The 24792-nt window shown below is 48.4% G+C and overlaps 1 protein-coding gene across 1 annotated transcript in view; it reads right to left on the bottom strand.

Annotated features, from left to right (window-relative positions):
- The window catches only part of svopl (SVOP-like), a 143955-nt gene extending 124815 nt beyond the window's left edge, over positions 1–19140 (bottom strand). The window contains exon 1 of the mRNA XM_038780875.1: positions 19015–19140. The gene's annotated coding sequence lies outside the window, so the exon portion shown is untranslated. The remainder of the gene's footprint in view (positions 1–19014) is intronic.
- Positions 19141–24792: the final 5652 nt, after the last annotated feature.

The following is a 24792-nucleotide window of genomic DNA, read 5'->3' on the forward strand; positions in this document are numbered from 1 at the left end:
AGAATGTACAAACTCCACACATACAGTCACCCGAGGCCGAAATTGAACCTGGGTCCTTGGTGTTGTGGGGCAGCAGTGCTAACCACTGTACCACCATGCTGCAATGATCGCCAGTGATTCACTGGGCTATCGCTCCAGGACGTTTCCGCGTAAGGGTTCACCCTGCAATTGGCCAGAAGTGCTAACTTCCTTGGGACAATTGTGCTGGGAACAATCTGACAGAAGTGGTTCAAATAATTAATTTCAGATGGTTCTGGCAGTTTTGCCCTGATAGTTACTCTGAAAGAATTAAAAAGGAGAAAAAAAAGAAATCACTTCAAACACCAGACTAACCCAGACCGAGCCTTGTACAGGACACCCCCCACACACACAAACCACATCACACCTGATCCAAACCTAACCTAACACTCCCAGACTGACCTCCTCCCCCAGCCTTCCAGGACTGAATCCCCATTCTCTCTGGTTCACCCCCCCTTCAGAGTCTGTCTTCCTGCCCCCCCCCCCCTCCCGGGCCCTGGTCTGACCCCCATCCCTCCTGGTCCAACCACCCCCTTCCTGGACAGACTCCCACTCCTGGACTGAACATTCCCCCAATCCGGTCTAATGCACCCTCCCAGACAGACCCCACCCCCCACCTCTCGGAACCACTTATCTTTGATACTTAACTTCTCCCTTTAAATTGTCTCTATGTGTACCTCATTTATGGCCAGTGCAGCCAGGGGGGCACAGTGACTCCACACCAATCGTCTCACCCTGCCTGAGCGAGGAAGGTTGGGCAAGACAGGGGTTTGGAATCCCAGCCTGTCCATTAGGAGTGGCAATCCATCGGAGTTTGCCACCCTGCGGGAGTTATGGGTTAAAGGTACTGTACTAATTTCAGTGCAAAAGCTTTTTGTCTTGCAGGAATACATTGCAGGTAAGGAATGGGAGATGACGGCATTGGAAGAAGGGTGATGGAATGGGGATGAAAGAAGAGAACATGAATGAATGAATGAAAATCGTTTATTGCCACAAGTAGGCTTCAAATTAAGTTACTATGAAAGGCCCCTAGTCGCCACATTCCGGCGCCTGTTACGGGAATCGAACCGTGCTGCTGGCCTGCTTTCAAAGCCAGCGATTTAGCCCTGTGCTAAACAGCTCCTAATAAAATGATATAGATATAAAGACCATAACGAGCAGGAGAAGACCACATGGCACCTCCAGCCTGTTCCACCATTCAATAAAGGGCATGATGGATCTTCAACTCCAACCCCATTTTCCTGCAAAAAAAAAATGGAAAAGTCTTGTTCCTGGGTAAGATCGAATGGCCAGCCCCTCAGATTACAGGCGGATGTGTAACTGATTGTCGAGGTTTGTATGGCATGAGAAGATGGCAAGATAAGGAAGTTGCGGCAGAGATACCAATTTCACCACAATAGTTTTGCTGCTCTCTGCTACTATAACCCATAAACTGAAAGGTTATTACAGTGCTTTTCAAATCTTAAAACACTCTTCGGGACCCCCCCGGAAATATATTGACACACTCGTAGGGACCCCCTGTAAACACTGACACACTCCTCAGTCCTCTACTGTATAATCACAACTTGTGTGGCAAGATTTAACTCCAATTCAACCTACAAGTTTCCGGATGATACGACTGTGGTGGGTCATATCTCAAGCAACGATGAATCAGACTACAGAAGGGAGATAGATCATTTGGTTGCATGGTATACCAAAAACAACCTCTCTCTAAATGTCGGAAAGACCAAGAAACTGATCATCGACTTCAGCAAGACACCACCCCTCCACCACCCCACCCCCCCCACCCCACCCCCCACCCCACCCCCACCCCCCACCCCACCCCCCCCCCCCCCCCCCCCCCCACCCCCCGATGCATGCCTGCATCGACTCTCAAAAACCTCTACAGATGTGCCATAGAGAGCATCCTATCCAGCTGCATCGCAGCCTGGTATGGCAACTGCTTTGCCCAAGATCGCAAGAAACTGCAGAGTGTGGTGAACTCTCCCATTGATTCTGTCTATACCTCCCGCTGCCTCAGGAAGGCAGACAGCATTATCAGAGACCCCTCACACCCAGGCTTTGTCTTCTTCCAGATCCTGCCATCAGGCAGAAGATACAGAAGTCTGAAGACCCGCACATCCAGACATAGGAACAGCTTCTTCCCCCAGTTACTAGACTCCTCAACGACTCCCTCGGACTGATCTGTTCCCTATACGAATATTATTCACGACGCATTATGCTGCTCTTGCTCATGTATTTGCTTTGTATGACCCTTGTTCTGCACTGTAACCAATCACTATCTGTCGATGTACTTTGTCCATTACTCTTTTTGTCTACTGTGCATGTTCCCTCGGCCACAGAAAAATACTTTTCATTGTACTTCGGTGCATGTGACAATAAATCAATCAATTCCCAGGGACCTCCATCCAAATTAGGTACAGCAGTGTCAGGTGCAAAGTGTTATCGTTGCAGGAAGGTTTTTTCTCATTCATAGAGATATAAAGATGACAGCCCCTGTAATATGTATAATTAAAATAATGATAGTTTGTGTGAGACCAGATTTGTTTTGATGGGTCAGTTAAAAGGACACCTCTGTTGACTGATTTATTTGGCGGGCAGTGCCTGTACACAAAAAAGGGGTGACGGGAGCAGGAGTCACATGAGCAGTTGCTAATGGTCAGTGCCGGAGGCAATGGGGGCAGTTTTGGTGGAGAACAAAATTGGGGAAGTTAAGTGGAACCCAAAAACAGCTAGCCTGGCTGGAGAGAGTGGCAGTCTTACAGGCTCTCCCGGTGACGGGACCTTCCATTCCCGCCGAAATCAATGGGGTTTAGGATGGTTCGCCACATTTTACAACCCCCACAGGGGAGTACGGTGGCGGAGTGGTTAGCACTGCTGCCTCAGTGCCAAGATCCCAGGTTCGATCCCGGCTCTGGATCACTATCCGTGTGGAGTTTGCAAATTCTCTCTGTTTGTGTGGGCTTGGCCCCCACAACCTAAAGACGTGCAGGGTAGGTGGATTGGTGACGCTAAATTGTCCCTCAATTGGAAAAAATTAATTGGGGACTCCAAATTTATTTTAGAAAAAAGAAATTTCAACCACACTGCGGCGTGTCCGTAAAATTCCGCCATTGTTTCCATGGGGGATGTGATAATAGTTAAGTGGGGAAAAATGCAGGGAACAACTATTTGATGCAACTCATTGGGCAGGATTCTCTGGACCGCCAGTCCAGTGTTTCTTGGCGGCAGATTCTCTCGTCCCACCGCTCGCAACGAGATTGAATCTACCCCACCCCACCGGGAAACCCGCAGGCCGGGATGCACTGCCAGCGGGAAAAGAGAATCCCAAAAGCCGGAGAGTTCCAGCCTTTTTTATTCAAAAGCTGCCCTTTGCACGCCAGGATTAACAATTGACTAGATTTGTTCATAATTGACCAGATTTGAATGAAAAGATTTTCAGCAGTCAGGTGAACTGAAAGAATGCATCAACAGTCCAGGAATTCCAGAGTTTCGACATGGTGTAACTCCAATGGGGAATGCCACCGCATAAAATTAGCCAGAGATTTTCCAGATCAGCCCGTGGCAGGAATTGTCATGGGCGAGGCAAGAGAGTTCCACCCTTAAGACTCCAGGAAAGAGCAGCTACAATGTTGCTATGATACCTAAAGGAGGATGTCACCTCGAAACAAGATTGGTCGTTAGGAACCTGTTTTCTTCAACGATACACAGTGAAATTCTAACAGGCCAGTTTCCAGGAAGTAGAATGTTTATTCCTCAAATAATACTGAGTCCATCAAATGTAAATCCCAGCTTAGGAAAAAACACTCGTATCCTACGAGTACAAACAAATCAGAAGGCCAGGCTCTTGGCAAGATTTCTACTTGTATTGCTGGGCCTGTTTTGCCACATGGACATTGTGAGAAGTTTCACTTGTGTTAAGCGTTTGGTGAGAGAATAATTAGGAGCTGTACTTAATGTAATACTGTTGTGACACAATTTGACAGCAATCAATTCACAGGGAATTGATCAACATCTATCAATAGCGAAGGCAGGTGGACAAGAGTTCCACTCGGAGAAGCTTCCCCAGTTGTCACCCTCAGGGTCCAGGTATTCCAGCATAAGCTCAAACTACTTCAGATCACGACACCAGCCTCCGATGCACTCTTAAAGAGGATGACTGGCTCGACTCTCAATTGCCTGAGAATGTTGACTCGACTCTCAATTGCCTGAGAACGTTGACCATGGTGCATTCCGCGAGGTTTCAGATAAAGAGCCTCCAGTGGTCACTGTTGCAATGTAGGAAATATGGCACAGCAAGATCCCACAAAGATCATTGTCACAATGGCCAGATGTTCTGTTTTAATGTGTTTGAGGGATGGGTGTTGGCCAGGTCACGAGAGAGAACTGTAACCTACACAGGACTTATTTTAAATGTGAGAATAATTGTCAAACTTCTGCAAAAATAGTAACTACAGATTGTATAAAGTACTCCAAACAAAGCTGCATGGTTCATTCCTCAAAGATGTTTCTATAGCAACGTCATGTTAATAGCTACAACCACAGCAGTCAGTGGCATACTTGTGGGACCAGGGAGGACAAACGTTTCCACACCTTGCATACTTCCACGTTTTAAACTTCGCCCATTAAGCTATAGTCCTCTGATTATTTTTAAATAATTCTTTGTGGTAAAACAACCTACAGTTATTGCAACAGCTTTGAGGAAGTAAAAGATTTATTGGTCTTCAGAAGAACAGAAACTGCAGGAGGAAGTGATAATTGTACTTGTACAAAACCGTGCACGGTTTTTGGCTACCTTCCCTTTGACCCACGGTGATTGTGATATGCAACTTAAAATGCATAGCAACTTGCAGTCGATTGTTTAATTTGAGGTTTTGCAAGGCTTTCTGCATTAAGTGGAGCTTTTTAAAAACTTGATTTTTGGGTTTAGTGAGACAGGTATCCAGTGCTTATCTCTCGTTGCCCTTGAAAACTCTCCTTCACTGCAATCCATGCATTCATTTTTTTAAATAAATATTTTTATTCTCCTCCTTTTTCACATTTTCATCCAAATACACCCACCAACAAACAATCAACAGTAACAAATACAATGTCAATCCCCTGGCCAACAATTCGTCCAACCACCAACCCCCAACATTTAAATACAAACATCAATGAAAAGGATTCAGGAATCCACCAACCACCCATACATAGCCACCAACAACATACACAGTTCCCCGCCCCCACACCACCCCAACAACATGCATAGTTCAACCCCCCCCCCCCCACCACCACCCCAACCCAACCCCCCCCCCCAAATGTTCGATGTCATCCAATTCTTGACAGTGCGTAATAAACAAAGCCCATGAATTCTAGAACCCTTCCATCCTTCCACTCAACTCAAACTTCACCTTCTCGAGTGTTAAAAACTCCAAGAGATCCCCCTGCCACGCCAGGGCACAGGGTGGAGAAACTGACCTCCAGCCCAACAGGATTCGCCTTTGGGCGATCAGCGAGGCGAAGGCCAAAACATCTGCCTCCGCACCCACTTCTAACCCCAGCCGATCTGATACCCCGAAAATGGCTCGAGCCTCACATGTACCACCTTCGAAATTACCCTGAACACCTGCCTCCAATTCCCCTCCATCTTTGGACACGACCAAAACATATAAACGTGATTTGCACGCCACCATCCCTCCCCCCACCACAACGTTCACAAACATCCTCTACCCCCTCAAAAGTCATCTAATTCTCACCTTTGTGAGGTGCGCCCGATACACCACCTTCAGCTGTATCAGCGCCAGCCTCGCGCAAGACATTGAGGCATTTACCCTCCGCAGCACTTCATATCACAGCCCCTAGCGTTGATGCATCTATTTATGCAGCTGTAAATCATAGAATCACAGAATTACAGTGCAGAAGGCCATTCGGCCCATCGAGTCTGCACCGGCCCTTGAAAAGAGCACCCCACGTAAGCCCACACCTCCGCCCTATCCACATTATCCCCGTAACCCAGCAACCCCACCTAACCTTTTGGACACTAAGGGCAATTTATCATGGCCAATCCACCTAACCTGCACATCTTTGGACTGTGGGAGGAAACCGGGGCACCCGGAGGAAACCCACGCACACACGGGGAGAACGTGCAGACTCCGCACAGACAGTGACCCAATCCAGGAATCGAACCTGGGACCCTGGAGATGTGAACAACTGTATTAACCACTGTGCTACCAGACTGCCCTTAAAAACCAGACAGATCACAATGTCTGGTACATTTTCATCCTTTGAGCCCTTGTTCACAGAGCGGCCAAACTTTTTTTGAAAAAAGAATCATCTTGGGATATAAATGCACCTGGCAATGCCCATTCCTTCTTGCCCGATCGGAGTGACTGGGTCGACTGCTTCACAGGCCAGTTAAGGGTTAACTACATTAGTGTATGACTGGAGTCCCGTACAAATCAAACTAGGGAAGCAGAGAACGTTTGCTTGTCCAAAGGACCTCAGTGAACCAGTTGGGTTCTTACAGCAACCGAACAGCTTTGTCGTCACATTCACTGATATTAGCTTTTTATTACCAGATTTTTAAAATTGAATTCAAAGCAGGATTTCAACTCATGGTTGATAACTTAACCACCATATCAACATGCCCATCTGTACACAGTGAAGATGGCAATAGGGCATGGTGAGCAGTGACAACGGCAAAATCAATGGTTAACCTTAGCCGTTCAACTCTCCTTGGGCAACCGGGGAAGGTGATGTAGCAGCCTCTTCTCACTGCACTCTGGCTTCCTTCAGTAAAACACCGATTCTAAACGTCTGAAAGCTTCCGCAATGTTCATGCTCTTGGTTTGTTCTGCTGCTGCAAAATTGCCAACCTCCTCTTTCCACTCACAAGCTCCCTCGTGGTAGTAGAAATCCCACTGGAGGCCTCCTCTTGCGGTACAGCAGCCAACAACAACTGGAATTAATTTCACACCGTTAAGATGGGTAAACGCCTCAAGGTGCTTCAAAAGGAGCATCATCAAATGGTATTTGGCAACTGGAAGTTCCGCCCTAAAGAAGCTTCACCCCCCCCAAAAATTGAAACTTTCAGGCCCAGTCTCTGTTTCCCAAATCGGCCTTCATTCGGAGAACAGAGACATAGGGCGGGATTAGAATAGAACAGTACAGCACAGAACAGGCCCTCCGGCCCTCAATGTTGTGCCGAGCAATGATCACCCTACTCAAACCCACGTATCCACCCGATATCCGTAACCAAACAACTCCCCCCTTAACCTTACTTTTTAGGACACTACGGGCAATTTATCATGGCCAATCCACCTAACCCACACATCTTTGGACTGTGGGAGGAAACCGGAGCACCCGGAGGAAACCCACGCACACAGGGGGAGGACGTGCAGACTCCACACAGACAGTGACCCAGCCGGGAATCGAACCTGGGACCCTGGAGCTGTGAAGCATTTATGCTAACCACCATGCTACCATGCTGCCCGACGCCGACGCAGAAATCGTGCTCGACGATCGGCTTGAGAATCACCATATGCGGCACAATCGGGGTGGGGGAGGGGGGCGCGCCGCTTTGGCAATGTTCCGCCCCTCAAAAATAGCGTACTCGGAGTACGCCTCCCGTCGTCGGGACGGCCTCAGAACGTCACTCGAGGCCCTCCCCGATGCTCCGCCCCCGATGGGCTGAGTTCCCGACAGTGTGGAACACGTGTCCTTTTTATTTTTGTTGAACCCAGCATGTGGACCGAGTCCAGCGTCGCCACAGTAAGATGGGAGCAGTTCCACAGGTAGGGGCGGCTTTGCCATGGGCTGGGGACACTGGTGAGGGGTGGTCCGGGGGGGGTGGCGAGCCTGGTCAAAGGGGGACAGTTTTTGGCAGGTCGGGTCAACACTGCAGGCTGCCGCCGTGCGCATGCGCAGCCACGGACCTGGCAATTCTCCGGCCGTATCCGCAGGTAAAGCCGGGGGCTTTACGCTACATGCCTGCTGACCCCACACCAGATGGAGGATCGGTGCAGCATTGGCGCAGTTTGTTCGGGCATAAAACGCCACTGTTCCCACTCCGGCGAATCGATTAGTCTCCAAATCGGAGAATCCAGCCCACAGTCTTTAAATAAAAATGGGATTTCCTTCGGATATTTTATTCCAATTAAAGGTACAAATTCCTGTTTCCGTTGTTATGTAATACAGAAGAATATCTTTGATGTCACAATTTCAAACTCACAAGATAAAGGTCTTCAGATGACCCATAGGGGCAGCACAATAGCATAGTGGTTAGCACAATTGTTTCACAGCTCCAGGGTCCCAGGTTCGATTCCCAGCTTGGGTCACTGTCTGTGTGGAGTCTGCACATCCTCCCCGTGTGTGCGTGGGTTTCCTCCGGGTGCTCCAGTTTCCTCCCACCGTCCAAAGATGTGCAGGTTAGGTAGATTGGCCATGATAAATTGCCCTTAGTGTCCAAAACTACCCTTAGTGTTGGGTGGGGTTACTGGGATAGGGTGGAGATGTGGGCCTTGGTAGGGTGCCCTTTCCAAGAGCCAGTGCAGACTCAGATGGGCCGAATGGCCTCCTTCTGTACTGTAAATTCTATGATACGATTCATATACAATATAGGTAGTCCCTTCTCAGGGGAAGATGGTCTCAGCTTAGGTTGGGGTTGTTTTCCTTCGAGAGGAAAGGAAGCTGGGGTGGGGGTATGATCGAGATGTACAAAATTATCAGGGACATTCATAGGGTGGATAGGCAAAAACATTTCTCCTACGAGGAGGTGTTAATGACCAGTGGGTAAAGATTTAAGTGAAAGAGCAGGAGATTCAGAGGAAAAACCTTTTCACCCAGAGGTTGGTGGGAATCTGGAACTCACTGACTAAAAAGGGTGATAGAGGCAGGAACCCTCACAACATTTAAGAAGTATTTAGATGAGCACTTGAAAAACCATAATGTACAAGGCTTTGGACTAAGTACTGGAAAATGGATTAGAATAGATAGGTGCTTAATGGCTGGCACAGTCACATTGGGCTGAAAGGTCTGTTTCTGTTCTGTAAAACTCTAGGACTCTATAATGAGGGGCAGCTCATTTAGGACTGAGATGAGGAGTGCCATGGTAACGGATCATAGCCCCAAATCTCTTACTGACATATTGAACTTTTAAATAAGACACGCGTTTTTAAAAAAGGGCATAGAAGCAAAAACTGGCCGAGTCTGTAAGCTAAGCACTTACTAAAATTTCTGTGTCAATTACGCTGGACCAACTAGTCCAGAGAGAAAGAATGTCATACCTACAAAGGTGTCAAGGCCTATTTCAGATAGAGACACTTCATAGGAAGCGATGCAATGCAAAAACTGAACTGTAATCTCCTGGAGGAGGCCGATTGCCATCTCAGCAGAAATCAATTCCCGAGAGCTCCATCGCTTACTGTGGGCAGGATGCAAGTTGAAAGAACGCAGTTTCTGGGTCACATACACGTTTGTGTCTTTCCCCTTCCGGGAATAAACAAGAGGGGTTAATAATCAACTGCAACCCTGGTCTAATGCGCTAGTTTGGTGTTCCAGTTCTATCGTTCTAGTGTGTCCTGTGAAGGTCACTGCTGAGGAACATCCACTAGGCATTCCTGCGCTTGTAGGTAACATAGGACATAGAACAGTACAGCACAGAACAGGCCCTTCGGCCCTCGATGTTGTGCCGAGCCATAATCACCCTACTCAAACCCACGTATCCACCCTATACCCCCAACAACACCCCCCAACCTTACTTTCTAGGACACTACGGGCAATTTAGCATGGCCAATCCACCTAACCCGCACATCTTTGGACTGTGGGAGGAAACCGGAGCACCCGGAGGAAACCCACGCACACACGGGGAGGACGCGCAGACTCCGCACAGACAGTGACCCAGCCGGGAATCGAACCTGGGACCCTGGAGCTGTGAAGCATTTATGCTAACCACCATGCTACCGTGCTGCCCCTACTTTATAGCCATTTAAGTACTTTTGAAGTGTGACCACTGCTGCCTCACTATGCCAGGAACCGGGGTTCAGTTCCAACCGCTGATGGCTGTGTGGAGTGTGGGTTTACTCCGATTGCTCCCGTCTCCTCCCTCAGCCCAAAGACATGTAGATTAGGTGGATTGGCCATGCTCCTCAGTGTTCAACGGTTAGCTGGGGTTACGAAGATAATAATCTTTATTATTGTCACAAATAGGCTTATATTAACACTGCAGTGAAGTTACTGTGAAAATCCCCTAATCGCCAAACTCCGGCGCCTGTCGGGTACACTGAGGGAGAATTCAGAATTTCCAATTCACCTAACAAGCACATCTTTCGGGACTTATGGGAAGAAACCTGAGCACTCGGAGAAACCCACATATAAATGGGGATAACAGGCAGACTCTGCACAGTGACCCAAGCGGGAATCGAACCCGGGACCCTGCCGCTGTGAAGCAACAGTGCTAACCGGGCTGCCATGGTGGAGAATTGGGTCTGGCGGGGTACTCTTTCGACGGGTCAGTGCAGATTCGACGCGCCAAATGCTCTCTTTCCACACTGTTGGGATTCTATGATGAGGATGTTACTGTGGTTCAGTGAATTTATCCAGTGATGACCTATAAAAAAAACCCAGCATGGCCCCAGGTTCAAAATGTGTTGATTGAACCAAGAGTAGCATTAATACTGTAATTGGCCTCCGTATTCCTGTGTTAGGAGGGAGAAAATTTGCTTTTTTTGTTTCCGTGCCACAATATCATCCAGTGACCTCTTGATCCAAGTGTATATTTATTGACAATTAGGCTTAGTCTGAGACACACTTCGGTTACACAAAATGTCTCTCTGAATTTCCAGGAGCAAGTCGTAAGTCAGCAAGGCCACAGCTGAAAAGAAAAAGAGGACAACTCCTTTCAGTTAACTTGCAGAACCAAGAATCTGCAAGCCAACTGCTCAACTGCCAAAGTCAGCACAACCGGAATCACCCACCTTAACGGCTGCAATGTTTCATCATCCACTCTTCACGGACAAGCCAAAGACTGACTCGCATATCTTTTTCCACTTTTATATTTGGATTCGCTTCTCATTTCTAATCTGTGTGTAGTGCGTAGGTTTTATTTTTATCCTCATATTTTGGTAACTAACAAACTCACTTTCTTTAACTCAAAAAAGCCTGATTAAAGTGGCTCCTTGTAAAAATACATTTGGACTGGGAAAAGGCATCCACAAAGAAAGGGATCACGTTTAAATTAACATTGTTGCAAACAACTGAAGGGGTCGAATAAAGATGGGGATCCATTTCACCCCTCCTCACTCGAAGAGCATAACAATTTTTAAAAATTCATTCATGAGATGTGGGTGTTGCTGGGTGGGTCAGCTTTTAAAGTCCACTCCTAATTGCCCTTGAACTGAGTGGCTTGACAGGTCATTGAAGAGTCAACCACATTGCTGTGGATCTGGAGTCACGTGTGGGCCAGACCAGGTAAGGATGGCAGATTTCCTTCCCTAAAAGGATATTAGTGAACCTGATGGATTTTTAACAGTAATTGACAATGGTTTCACGGTCATCATCAGGCTGAATGCAAATTTTACCATCTGCCGTGTGACATTCGAACCCAGGTTCCCAGAGCAGTGCCCTTGATCACTCAATTAATAGTCCAGCAATGAAACTACTGCATCATTTGTTTATAATAATAATCTTTATTGTCACAAGTAGGCTTGCATTAACACTGCAATGAAGTTACTGTGAAAAGTTCCTGGTCGCCACATTCCGGCACCTGTTCGGGTACACGGAGGGAGAATTCAGAATGTCCAAATTACCGAACAGCAAGTCTTTCAGGACTTGTGGGAGGAAACCGGCGCACGGAGGAAACCTACACAGACACGGGCGGAGCGTGCAGACTCCGCACAGACAGTAACCAAAGCGAGGGGCTAACCTGGGACCTTGGTGCTGTGAAGCAACAGTGCTAACCACTGTGCTACCATGCCGCCTTTGTCTCATCTTTGGTTGTGCACAATAAATTGTGGGGCGGCGCTTGCCCTGGAACAGTCAAAGCAGGAAGAATATCTTCACTCAGAATGGTGAAGTTTTGGAATTCCCTACCCCACAGAGCTATGGGGACCCAGCCATTGAGATCTGAGATCAATAGATTCATAGATCGTAAAAACATCAAGGGATACGGGGGATAGTGCAGGAAAATGATGTAGAAGTAGAAAATTAGCCATGATCGTATTGAATGATGGAGCTGGTTTGAAAGGCTGAATGGCGTATTCTTGCACCTATTGCTTATGTTGTTTTTGCTCCATCACTTTCCTACCTTGCAATACTTCATTTCTATTAAACCATCTTGGGCAGCATGATGGTACAATGGTTAGTGCTGCTGCTTCGCTGCGCCAGGGACTTGGGTTCAATTGTGGCCATGGGTGACTGTCTGTGTGGAGTTGCATTTTCTCCCCGTGTGAGCATGGTATCCTCCGGGTTCTCCGGTTTCCTCCCAAGGTCCGAAGATGTGCAGATTTGATGGATTGGCCATGCTAAATTTCCCTTTTCTATCCAGGGATGTGCAGGTTAGATGGATTGACCATGCTAAATTGGCCCTTTGTGTTCAGGATGTGCAGGGAAGGTTATGGACGTAGGTCGGGGGAATGGACCAGGGTAGAGTGCTGTTCCGGAAGGTTAGCGGAGACCCGATGGGATGAATGGCCTCGTTCCACACTGTAGGGATTATATGATATGATTCTATACGAGTCATCACCCATCCCTTGCCAAAAGTAGTCATAACACTGATGTGATATTCTCTCTCCCCTGCCCCATCCTTTTGATCACTTCGTCCTTTGACCTTCAAAATGCTGCCTAATAAACATTTAACCTGTCCTCCCAGACTTTCAGCATTCCAAGCGAGAAGTGGATCTTTTTCTGGCTAGGGGGCAGACTTCGCCTGCTAACATTAATTAGATCCAGGGTGGGAGAAACACAGAAAGATTTTCAGAAAGAAACAGTCAGTTTTAAAACCACAACAATAGAGTTAGCCAGATTAATCACATCTTCCAGATCTTGGCCCATAACCCTGTAGATTAAAGGCACTTTAGTGGCTATCAAAGTGTTTGGTTTGCTGAATTACTCTCACATGCCTGGGGGGGTTGGGCAGGAGGAGATGGTTGCAGAATGGGGAGGGGGAAGAGGGCGAGGAAGTGGTCTTGCCCATGATGCTGTAGCCAGTAAGACCTCCTTTGCTGTCTGCGCCCAAAGGCACCTAAAAAGAACAAACCAACATAAAAGTGCAGAGACCTTGCTGAATCATGGCGGCAGGTTTTCTCCCAACCCATCATGCTGACAGTTCATTCAAAGTACACCAAGTCTTACCGCACTTAATAGCGAATGGCCATTTTCCAATCAGATATGAAAGAAAGACTCACATTTATTCGGTGGTTAATTACACCGCTCAATATCTCAATTACACATCGAAATCTAATTACTTTGAAGGGCACGAGCCGTTGATGGAGAGACAGACACGGTGACCATTTCTGATGCCAGTCGACAGCGGCAACAACTACATTTATATAGCGCCTTTTACATAATAAAACATCCCAACGTGAGGATTATAAAACAAAACACACCAAAACACTTAGTCGGGCAGCAGTCCAAATGCTCAGACAAAGATAATTTTTTAAAAATAAATTCATTTTACAGGATGCGGGCATCGCTGGCTGGACCAGCATTTATTGCCCATCACTAATTGCCCTCGAGAAGGTGGTGGTGAGCTGCCTTGTTGAACCGCTGCAGTCTACGTGGTGTAGGTACACCCACAGTGCTGTTAGGGAGGGAGTTGCTGGATTTTAACCTAATGACAGTGAAAGAACAGCGATATATTTCCCACTCAGGCTAGTGTATGACTTGCAGCGGTACCTCCAGGTTGTGGTGCTCCCATGTATCCACTGCACAGTCAGGCACGATAGCACAGTGGCTAGCACTGCTGCCTCACAGCTCAAGGGTCGCAGGTTCAATTCCAGCTTCGGATGACTGACTGTGTGGAGTTTGCACTTTCTCCCCATGTCTGCATATCATGGAGTTTCCTCCGGGTGCTCCGGTTTCCTCCCATAGTCCAAAGACGTGCAGGTTAGGTGGATTGGCCATGATAAATTGCCCCTTAGTGTCCAAAAGGTTAGGTGGGGGTTACTGGGTTACGGGAATAGGGTGGAGTAGGGTGCTCTTTCCAAGGGCCAGTGCAAACTCAATGAGCCGAATGGCCTCATTCTGCACTGTAGGGATTCTATGCCCTTGTCCTGCTAGAGGACAGCGGCCATGGGTTTGGGAGGTGCTGTCTAAGGTGACATGGGGAGGGCATCTCTCGAGAGGTTTTAAGGGGTGTTTCAAAAGAAGAAAGTGAGGTAGAGGAATGGAGAGGTGTAGGGACGGAATTCCAGAGTTTTAGGTGGGCCTCGACAACTCAAATCGCGACCACCGATGGTTAGTGCATTTAAAATTAAAAGGATGCACAGAAGGCCAGAATTTAAGGAATACAGATAGGAGAACGGGATTTACTGCGAGTAAAGACATGTGCAACAGAATTTTGGGAGAGGTTTATGGATGTAGGCCATGTATGATGTGTGAGTACCTTTAAAGGTGTTTATAAATGGGTGTGTATATAAATAACTCTAGTAAGAGTAGCTTTAAGAAATGTGTTTATTACTGCAGTGATGTCAGTGTGGGTGGAACTGGGCTGTCTGCCAGCTTTTTACTTTCGCTTTAGGCTGTTTGCTCGTCACAGCCAAAAGGTCTATTAGAGTCTGTCTCTGTAATCTAAAGACTGTAAATCGATCCTGGTGATTTAAAACTAATAATAGTAGTGACTTTAACCTGATGTGCTTCTGTAAAAGGGGTTTTAAGTCTTATGGATGTGAAAAGGAAAGCTAAAAGGATTACTTAGTGTTGTATTCTTTGGGGGATTGTAGTTGAATGAATGGGTGCTAAGATGTTCACGGTTTGTTTTCAAAAGGTTAACTTGAGTTCATAGAATAAACACTATTTTGCTTTAAAAAATACTTTTCCATTTCTACTATACCACACCTGTAGAGTGGGCCATGTGCTCCCCATATCACAACCTAGTAAAAGGTGTGGGGTTCTCCAAGCCCTGGCCCATAACACATGGGAGACCACCCAAGAGCGAATGCAAGTCTGGAGATAAGAAAGGTAGAGGTGAGGGTTTCAGAGCGGAAAGGACAGAAATTTCAGCAGGGACGAAGGCAATGGTCGTCTTTTGTTGAAGGAAATTTCTGCTTCTCCATACTGAAAATCAAACCAAGCGATGTGACAAACGAGAGGCAGTGGTGGAGGTGTGAGAGAGAGGTAATGGATGTCATCAAGCTACATATGCAGCTGAAATTCCCCAATAGTTGGGGTTCCCTGTTCCCGCTGGCAGTGCCCACCCCACCCCCCACCCGGTGGCGTGGGCTGGCTTCAATGGAAAATTCCATTGGCAAGCGGCAGGAAGATAGAATCCCGCTGCCAGCGAATGGCACGTCGCCGAGAAACATGGGGCTGGGGGACCGGAAAATCCCGCTCGTTTTGTTTACGGAAGAGATTCAGCAGTTTCGAAACAGTGACCTTCCCTCCATCAGGAGGTCAGAATTCAGGAAATTTGCTGATAATTGTATTGGTGCTCAGTTCCATTCACAACCGCTAATGCAATGAATGAGTCCACGTCTGCATGCATCGGTGAATGGACAATGGTCAGATTTGGGCTAATAAATGGCAAATACCATTCAGGTCGCACAAGTGGCAGGCAATGATCACCTCCATCAACAATGATCACCTCCATCAACAAAGTCGAACCAGATCCCCTTGATATCCAACAGCATCGCCATAGCTGAACTCCCCACGTGGCAATTAGGGATTGGCAATGAACACGGACCTGGCCAGTGATGCTCATTTCCCATTAAAAAACAATTCCAAGACGCCTTAGCAACATGTTGATTAGGATTGTTCAAAAGCACTGGTTCAAAAAAAGTGGCAAAAAGCGTCAGGTTCAGACTGAAAACGGATGTATTTCTCCCCCAAGCATCAGACAGTTTTCCATGGTTGACAGCTTCAAATTCTGAGGTGTAAACATCACCAACAATCTGTCCTGGTCCACACACGCTGACGTTACGACCAAGAGAGCACAACAGTGCCTATACTTCCTCAAGAACTTAACGGTAATTTTTAATACCAATTTTTACAGAAGCTTAATAGAAAGCATCTATTTGGTTGCATCACAGCCTGGTATAGCAACTGCTCGGTCCAAGACCGTAAGAAACTACAGAGAGTCGTGAACACAGCCCAGTCCATCATGCAAACCTGCATCCCACCCATTGACTCTGTCTACACCTCCCGCTGCCTTGGGAAAGCGAGCAGCATAATCAAAGACCCCTCCCACCCGGGTTATTCTCTCTTCCAACCTATTCCATCAGGCAGAAGATACAAAAGTCTGAGAACACACACACAAACATATTCTTCCCCACTGTTACCAAACTCCTGAATGACCCTCTTATGGACTGAACTGATCTATTCAGGCATCATCTCTGCTGAGTACTCCTACACTCCGTATGCTTCACCCGACGTCTATATCCACGCATTTACACTGTGTATTTATGTCTGCCTGGATTGTATGCAGAACAATACTCTTGACTGTACTACGTGACAATAAATCTAAACCTAATCTAATCCTTCCTTAAAATCATCTATTCCCCTCAACTCCCCAGTTCCGTGTCATTCAAAATTTGGAAATTCTGTTTTTAATTCCAAAGTCCAAATAATTTATGTAAATTGTAATCGACAGTGGTCCCAGCCCTGATCCTGGAGGAACACCATTCAGCACCTTCTACCTCTCTGACTAACTATCCTTCACTCCCAATCCTGGCTTCCTGTTTTGAAGGCAACTTCTAATCTGTTCCAACACTGGTCCCTGACCACATTCATTTGGAAAGTCTTATTGAAGGCCTTTTTAAAATCTACTGCATTACAACTGTCTACTCTCCATTAAAATAATTATAAAAATTGGGAAAATATGATATTCCTGTTTGAAATGCACATTGACCATGTATTATTTCTGATCGCTAGATTTACGTTTAGTAAGGATTCAGTTAGCTTTCCTCTCATTGATGTGCAGACTCAATGGGCCAAATGGCCTCCTTCTGCCCTGTAGAAACTCTATGGATCCCACTGCACCTTCCCTTGCAGTCGCCAGAGATGTTACATCTGACCCTCTACCTCCTCACAACCCAAGGTACTAAACACAGTCCAGGGAAAGCAATGATTTTTTTGCAATTCTTTCAATTTAATCTACTGCATTTGACACTTACAATGTGGTCCCCTCTACACTGAGGGGGGACCCAAACACAGATTGGGTGACTGCTTTGTAGAACACCTCCGCTCAGTCTGCAAGCATGATTTGTCATTTAAATTCTTCACCTTGCTCTCACACTGACATCTCGGTCCTCGGCCCTTTGCAATGTCCCAATGAAGCTGCAAGCAAACTGGAGGAACAGCACCTAATCTTCTCAATAGGCACTGGACAGCCTTCTGGGCTCAACATAGAGTTCAAAAGCATCAGACCATAAACTTTGTCCCATTTTGATTCTGACTTTTTTTTTTACAAGTCCAAGTCCCAATCTCATTTTACACAATTTTAAAAATATTTTAAAATTTTTCCAATTAAGGGGCAACTTAGCGTTGCCATTCCACCTACCCTGCACATCTTTGGGTGGTGGGGGTGAAACCCACGCGGACACGGGGAGAATGTGCAAACTCCACACGGACAGTGACCCGGGGCCGGGATCGAACCCGGGTCCTCAACTTGTTTCAGATCAAGAAAAGGTCCTTGATCTGAAACATTGGATAATCCTTCCAGCGGTTCTCACTAGCGGAATCCTCTGGTCCCACCGACGGCTAACCCCACCCCCACGGATTCTCCGGTGGCAGGGTGTCCGAACAACGGGAAACCCCATTGACAACGGTGGTTCTGGACAATCCCACCGCTGGCCAATGCGAGCCTCCTCCTCCACCACAGAAAAACATCGCTACGTGCGCAGGGAGGAGGGGCGGGGGGTGGTGAACTCGCCCATTAACTCTAGACGGGATTTTCCAAGCCCGCCCGTGGCAGGAATTGTTGCAGGTGGGACAAAAAATCTGATGGACCCGCCAAAGGTCTGTCGGCTTTAGACGGGAATTTCCAAATCCCGCAGTCCAGCGAAGTACACGTACTTCAGTTAAGTCTCAAATTCTTCCGAAATACACAGATCTAACGCAGAGGGCAAGGGACTGAAGATGAGCACATCCAAAATAACAGGAATTTCACAAGTCACAAAGAGGAGTTTCACAAACAGCCCACACAATCCCTCGCCTGACAGATCCAGGCTTCATGGATCAGAATTGTGCATGGTCGGCAGCACGGTGGCCTAGTGGTTAGCACAACCGCCTCACGGCGCTGAGGTCCCAGGTTCGATCCCGGCTCTGGGTCACTGTCCGTGTGGAGTTTGCACATTCTCCCTGTGTCTGCGTGGATTTCGCCCCCACAACCCAAAAATGTGCAGAGTAGGTGTTAATTGCCCCTTAATTGGAAAAAATAATTGGGTAATCTAAATTTATAAAAAAAAAAAATTGTGCCTGGTCTGCTCTCCTACCATTTGAAGTCTCCTTGTGACAATGAGCGATTTTCATTTCATTTCATTTCAATCTCTCAAAGCCCCCGCAGGTCGACCTGGCAGTGTCTGAAAATGTGTGCAAACTCAGCCAATCTCCGCCTGCATTACGGTTTTTAAGAAGAGGAAGTGTATGGTACAGTTTTGAGGAGATTTTTTAAACTATAAATATCCTTCCTCTGTGCAAAACGTCCACTGGAGCCATTTGCCTGTTCTCATTTCCTTGATAAACTCCCTGTTTATTTGTATTTCCCCCCTATTCTTCCTCCGCTGACAAGTTGTTGTCCCCACCCTCCTTCCACAACCCCTAACAACAAGGCCAGGTTCAACTTGTAAATGCATTTCTCAAACCTACCGTTATCATTTCAATGCAGAGACCTCGCAGCAGAGTACCCTCAGACACAAGAAAAAGACTTGCTGGCAGGTGGATTCTCATTGGTTACACAATCCTCGGCAGGTTCATGTGCTCTTCCTTCATCAGGTGCACGCAACTGGTAAACAGGTTATACCAGTCAACCACCTCCAGCTTCTTAAAGGGGCTATGCCACAAACTAACTCCATTGAAATGATAACTGACGGAGCAGTGAAGAATCACTTGTTGAGATTCAAACTTAATTCATTGCTCTTCCAATTTAATGGCTGGAGGGTTAGAGGTCGGGCTGCTAAATAATCAAAGCCGCCTAAATGAGTTCACAGTCCCTACAATTGTGGTCCACAATGCTTAAAAGGCATTAAAATTCACTTGTACTGCTAAAGCTTTCCAATGACAGTATGGGATCTGGGCTGGTTTAGCTCAGTTGTCTGGACAGTCGGTCCGTAAAGGTGAGTGAGGTCAACAGCATGGGTTCAATCCCCGTGACAGCTGAGATTATTTGTGATGGCCCCGCCTTCTCAACCTTGCTTGCGTGATCCTCAGGTTAAATCACCACCAGTCAGCTCCCCCCCCTCCGTTAAAGGGGAACGCGGCCTATGGTCATCTGGGATTATGGGGACTTGACTTACTTCACTATATGATCTGTTCAAGCCTCCTCCCAACCCCCTCATCCACACAATTCAAAGGTACTTCATGCAACTGATTACACTGATTAATTCAATCCACTACTGGATGGAAGTGGAGGCCATTCGGTCCATTGTGTATCTTGTAACACCAACGGAGGTCCCGAGGTTAGGACACTATGATTTCCCATGACCTGTCTGGAATATGAACTCCCCTTTTAGGGGTGTTGGGGGGGGGGGGGTAGCATGGGTGGGACTTCCCCTTTAAGGAGGATGGGCTTCCCATCTACAAGGAGAGCCCCAGCTGTATAAAAACCCCAGTGGTGCAGTGAAGGAGACCCTTAGGAGGTTGGAGGAGAATTGGAATTGTATTGAAATAAACCGGGTTTGTAATTTCAGCTATTGTGGATGTGGTCTACTTGTGGTAGGTTCAATGTTGGTCATAGAACATAGAACAGTACAGCACAGAACAGGCCCTTCGGCCCTCGATGTTGTGCCGAGCCATGATCACCCTACTCAAACCCACGTATCCACCCTATACCTGTAACCCAACAACCCACCCCTTAACCTTACTTTATTAGGACACTACGGGCAATTTAGCATAGCCAATCCACCTAACCCGCACATCTTTGGACTGTGGGAGGAAACCGGAGCACCCGGAGGAAACCCACGCACACACGGGGAGGCGTACAGACTCCGCACAGACAGTGACCCAGCCGGGAATCGAACCTGGGACCCTGGAGCTATGAAGCATTTATGCTAACTACCGTGCTGCCCACTAATGAGGATTCAATGGAGTTGCTGTTGACAACAGTTGCTATGCGCCTGGCCCACCTCGTTTAGGCTTCAGGAGGCCCCCACTACTAACTGCCACACATATGAAAGCTGGAACGTTTTAACCCAGGTAGACAATTGGGGGCAGTATGTGGAGCGCATGAACTATTTTTTTCTGAACAAGTGTGATTACCGGCGACGAGAGACAAACTGTGATATTACTACCAGTTTGCGGAGCCCCTACCGAGTGTGATAAAGAGCCTGACACTGCCCCCCTCCCCCCCTCCCCCCTCCCCCTCCCCCCTCCCCCCTCCCCCCCCTCCCCCTCCCCCCTCCCCCCCCTCCCCCCTCCCCCTCCCCCCCTCCCCCCCTCCCCCCCTGCCCCCCCCTCCCCCCTCCCCCCCTCCCCCCTCCCCCCTCCCCCCCTCCCCCCCTCCCCCCCCTCCCCCTCCCCCCTCCCCCCTCTCCCCCTCCCCCCCCTCCCCCTCCCCCCCCCTCCCCCTCCCCCCTCCCCCCACTCTCCCCCTCCCCTCCTCCCCCAGATACCTGGTCAATTACCGCCCTGGTGGCCATATTGGGGGAGCATTTCAATCCAAAAGCACTGCTCATCGTATGCTGGTTCCAGTTCCACATAGCTGCTTGTGAGGTGGGTGAGTCACTTCCTGGGCCACATCCGAAGACTAGCTGAGACTTGTGAATTTGAAGCTACGTAATAATACTAATAATCTTTATTGTCACAAGTAGGCTTACATTAACACTGCAATGAAGTTACTGTGAAAAGCCCCGAGTCACCACGTTCTGGAGCCTGTTTGGAGGGAGAATTCAGAATGTCCAAATTACCTAACAGCACGTCTTTTGGGACTTGTGGGAGGAATCCGGAGCACCCGGTGGAATCCCACGTAGACATGGGGAGTGTGGTGATTGTAGCTCTGAGTAGATGCAATACAACTGAGCAAGCACTAGAGGGAGCACGGGAGAGCTATAAATACAGAGGGACAGGAAGTGAGGACACACTTCACGGAAGGCAGAACTCGTAGCAGGACACAGACAGGCAGCATTTGAGGTAGCCGCAAGTTAAGCTCTGAAGAGAGAATGAATTCACAATAAAGCATCTTCTCCACCTTTGAGACTACGAGCTTTATTAAGACATGAGGAACAACACCGGGAGAAAATGTAGACTCCGCAAAGACAGTGACCCAAGCCACGTGACAATGGAGTTGTTGACTAATTGTAGCTATTTAATCTCCATCAGTTCGTTTACAACAAATTCTGCTGGGAGTTGAGGTAAATCCCAGATGTGGAGGTCCTTGGGAATAGGCAAGGTCACCCGTTCCTCCCAAGTGTTTTCTGGTTCCCGCCCCTCCATCCTTATTGTGCTGGAGAAGTGGGAATTCCTCAGCAGAGAGAAAGAAAGAGGAACAGGCAAATAGTAATTGTCAGCAATGGCGGTATCTGTTCCAAAGGAGAGTTGAATGAACCGTAAATAAGTTCGCTGAAAGACCGGGAAGGGATGTCAATTGTAACACCAAAAATCTAATGTGGTTAAAGCAAGAACTGTGTGACGTTTCAATTAGCTCCACAATTTGTTAGGCAAATCAGCTTTGAAAGGTAATGGTGGAGATTCTTTTCTTTACATGATCTTTGTTTGTTGCAGAAAAGTTGTTGGAAATGTGCAACAGGTCAGGTAACAACTCTGGAAAAGCTACAGAGTTAACAGGAGGAATCCTGTGCTCTTCCCCCGTGCTGGGTTAATCAGGTGGGAAGGTGTATGCTGGGATCCCACCACCTTCCCGATTAGGTCCGTGGTGATAACGCCCAGGGATGCCTCCCTGTCCAGCCTCAACTTGAGGCCCTTAAGTGACCAATGAATGCCAACTTAAGGATGTTATCCTGCGTAACAAGTATTGATGCTGTAGCAGCTTGCCATGCAGGGAAAAATGACAAGCAAACGCTGGCATGTTTGCACGGTGGCGCAAGAGGTTAATACTGCTGCCTCGCAGCGCCAGGGAACCAGGTTTGATTCCAGTCTTGGGTGACTGTCTGTGTGGAGTTTGCACTTTCTCCCTGTGTCTACTTGGGTTTCCTCCGGGTGCTCCGGTTCCCTCCCACAGTCCAAAGATGTGCAGGTTAAATGGATTGGCAATGATAACATTGCTCCTTAGTGTTCAAAGATTTGCAGGTTAGGTGCGGTTACAGGGATAGGACAGATGAGTGGGCCTAGGTGACTCGATGGGCCAAATGGCCGCCTCCAGCGCTGTACGAATGTTATGGTTTATCTACATCACAAAACTGAGTCCTTTATGTTCAAATTACACCTTCCCTCATACTGACCATGTGCTTTTCCCTCCTTCACTTTCTCAATCTACTCACTCAGTCGATCGTCCTTGCGTCTGCCAGCATCTCTTTGTCTTTTGCCCAGTTCGATGGAACTACATTTGCTATTTGACTGGCAGCAATGTTTTTTTTTATTTTGTGAGCATCATTATCAAGGCTATTATTCAATGCCCATCCCTAATTGTCCTTGAGATGGTGGTGGTGAATCACCTTCTTAAACCAATGCAGTCCATGTGGTGTAGGTAAGTGCATTCACAGCACTGTTAGGGACAGAGGACCAGATTGCCTCCACTGGCATTTCCCGGGTTCCTGTCTTTTCACAGGAATATGCCACTCTCAGGAATATGCCACCCTCAGGCCGGGTGCCCTGTTCACAAAGGCCACTAGCTGCCCACCCCCTGTGCTGCCTGCATCTGACTGCCTAACACTAGTTTTTCTGTCACTCCCCTGCCCCAGGAGAAGGTGGAGCACTTCAGGGAGGGGGAGAAGATTGTAGGGGGCCCGCAAAACCTGCAATCCCTCACCGTCGCAGAGCGGTGGGCATTGGACCTAGTCGATGGGCCCAGAGAGAGGACAGTCACCGAGGTAGAGGTCGCCATCCGGGAACCAAGTGAGCCCTCGCTGAGTGATGGTGTCCCTGTGGCACAACTCGCCCACCACCCTGTTACCCACACACCACCTCTACATAGAACAGTACAGGCCGGGAACCGAACCTGGGACCCTGGAGCTGTGCAGCATTAATGCTAACCACCATGCTACCGTGCTCTCTAACACACCCCAGCACCACACCACCGCCCCACCACTGCACCGCCCCATCTCCACCAGCGCAACCTGCGATCCAACCATGCATCATGTCTTGTGCCTTACAGGATCACCTGGCGGTGAGGCGGGCCCTTCTGATGACCCCCCCCCCCCCCCCCCCCCGCCGCTGGCCACGACCATGGGACACGTCGAGCTCCCAAACGCCAGGCTGCGACACCCCGGAGCACCAGTCTGGGAATGACACTGGCTTTCTGTCACAGCTGTACCCAACACCCTCCACCATGCTAAAGACACTCGCCTCATTTGGGAACTTTAGTGAAGAAGCTTCTGAGGCACTATCTGGTGCACACCACACACATGCAGCAGTAATGGTGGAAGATGGGTGGAGGGTGGCCTGACCCCAGGGACTAGCTGCCATCTGGAGTGTCACGGGCTTCTGGAAAGGGCAGTCCCATCGATGCTGGAGATGCAGATGCAGAATCGGGGGGTTGTCAGCAACCATCCAACGCCTGCAGGTGCAGTTGAAGGGTTCCATGGTGGTGGCCTTTGAGGCAGAGGTATCAGTCATGGGTCAGGATGTCCAAGGCCTGGGGCACTCTGTGCTGAGGCACAGGACAGGGATGCCCAGGTACAGGCAGCTGTATACCAGGGACACCGGGACATTGCTGTGGTGCTCTAGTCACAGAGGGAGGTGCTCCAGTCCCTGTGCTCCATGGCCGAGAGCATTGAGACCCTGGTCGGGACGAGAGTCAGCCTCCAAGACTGGCAATGCCAGGTGACTAGGATACCCAGGAGCTCACTACTGCCGCATGCCCGTCTCATGGAAAACCTCTGGGGGTCATAGGGCATTCCAAGGGTGGAGGAGGTGATGAGGCCTGTGCCGGTGACCTCCCCAGGGGAGGTGCTGGAACACCACAACATCTCAGACTCCCCCCACTTCAGTCCCTGGCACATCCAATGGGCAGCGGGCAGAACAGGGTGGCATCATGCCACCTGAGACGCTTGGGCCCGTCCAAGCCTGGACACTCTGGAGGACATCTGCCAAAGGGGACCCAGGTCAAAGGGCGGAAACTTCAGCAAGCTGCCTCCATTCCTGATGTACTGCCCGGGGATCCTCCTAGACGTAACACTAGGACCGGAAAGGCCAGAAAGTTATACACAGGTGCAACACATTGGATAGCGTTAGGGGCTAGGACACAAACATGTAGGATCAGGTTCACCTGTTCATAATAAACACTTGTTTACAAACATTTCAACCTGCCTCGGT

This window comes from Scyliorhinus canicula, chromosome 20 (assembly GCF_902713615.1).
Source record: "Scyliorhinus canicula chromosome 20, sScyCan1.1, whole genome shotgun sequence".
Taxonomy (NCBI): domain Eukaryota; kingdom Metazoa; phylum Chordata; class Chondrichthyes; order Carcharhiniformes; family Scyliorhinidae; genus Scyliorhinus; species Scyliorhinus canicula.